Raw genomic sequence first — 345 nt, forward strand, 5'->3', positions numbered from 1 at the left:
TGTGTGTGGGGAGGGGGTAGCTCCGACTCCCGCAGACATCACCACGCATGACGAAGCTACTTCCCCTCACGCGGTCCAAGGCGCACACGCGCGATCCACAGCCACGCCCGCACACACTCGACACACACAGGGCGTCCGAAGGTCCGGTTGCCATGGCGAACAGGAGCGCGTGAGCCCAGCCGCCCCTCCCGCCCCCGGCCGAGCCCGGTCAACTGCAGCTCTGATTGGTCGCTGCTTCCTCATTATGCAAATCATTTGCGTAGACTCGGCGGCCAGCTGCCTGACGTCACCAAGCACGGGGGCTGGGGCTCGGGGCTCGGCTCCGGGAGAGCCCGGGCGGGGGAC

Source organism: Crocuta crocuta, unplaced genomic scaffold, assembly GCF_008692635.1.
Source record: "Crocuta crocuta isolate KB4526 unplaced genomic scaffold, BGI_CrCroc_1.0 scaffold130, whole genome shotgun sequence".
NCBI lineage: Eukaryota > Metazoa > Chordata > Mammalia > Carnivora > Hyaenidae > Crocuta > Crocuta crocuta.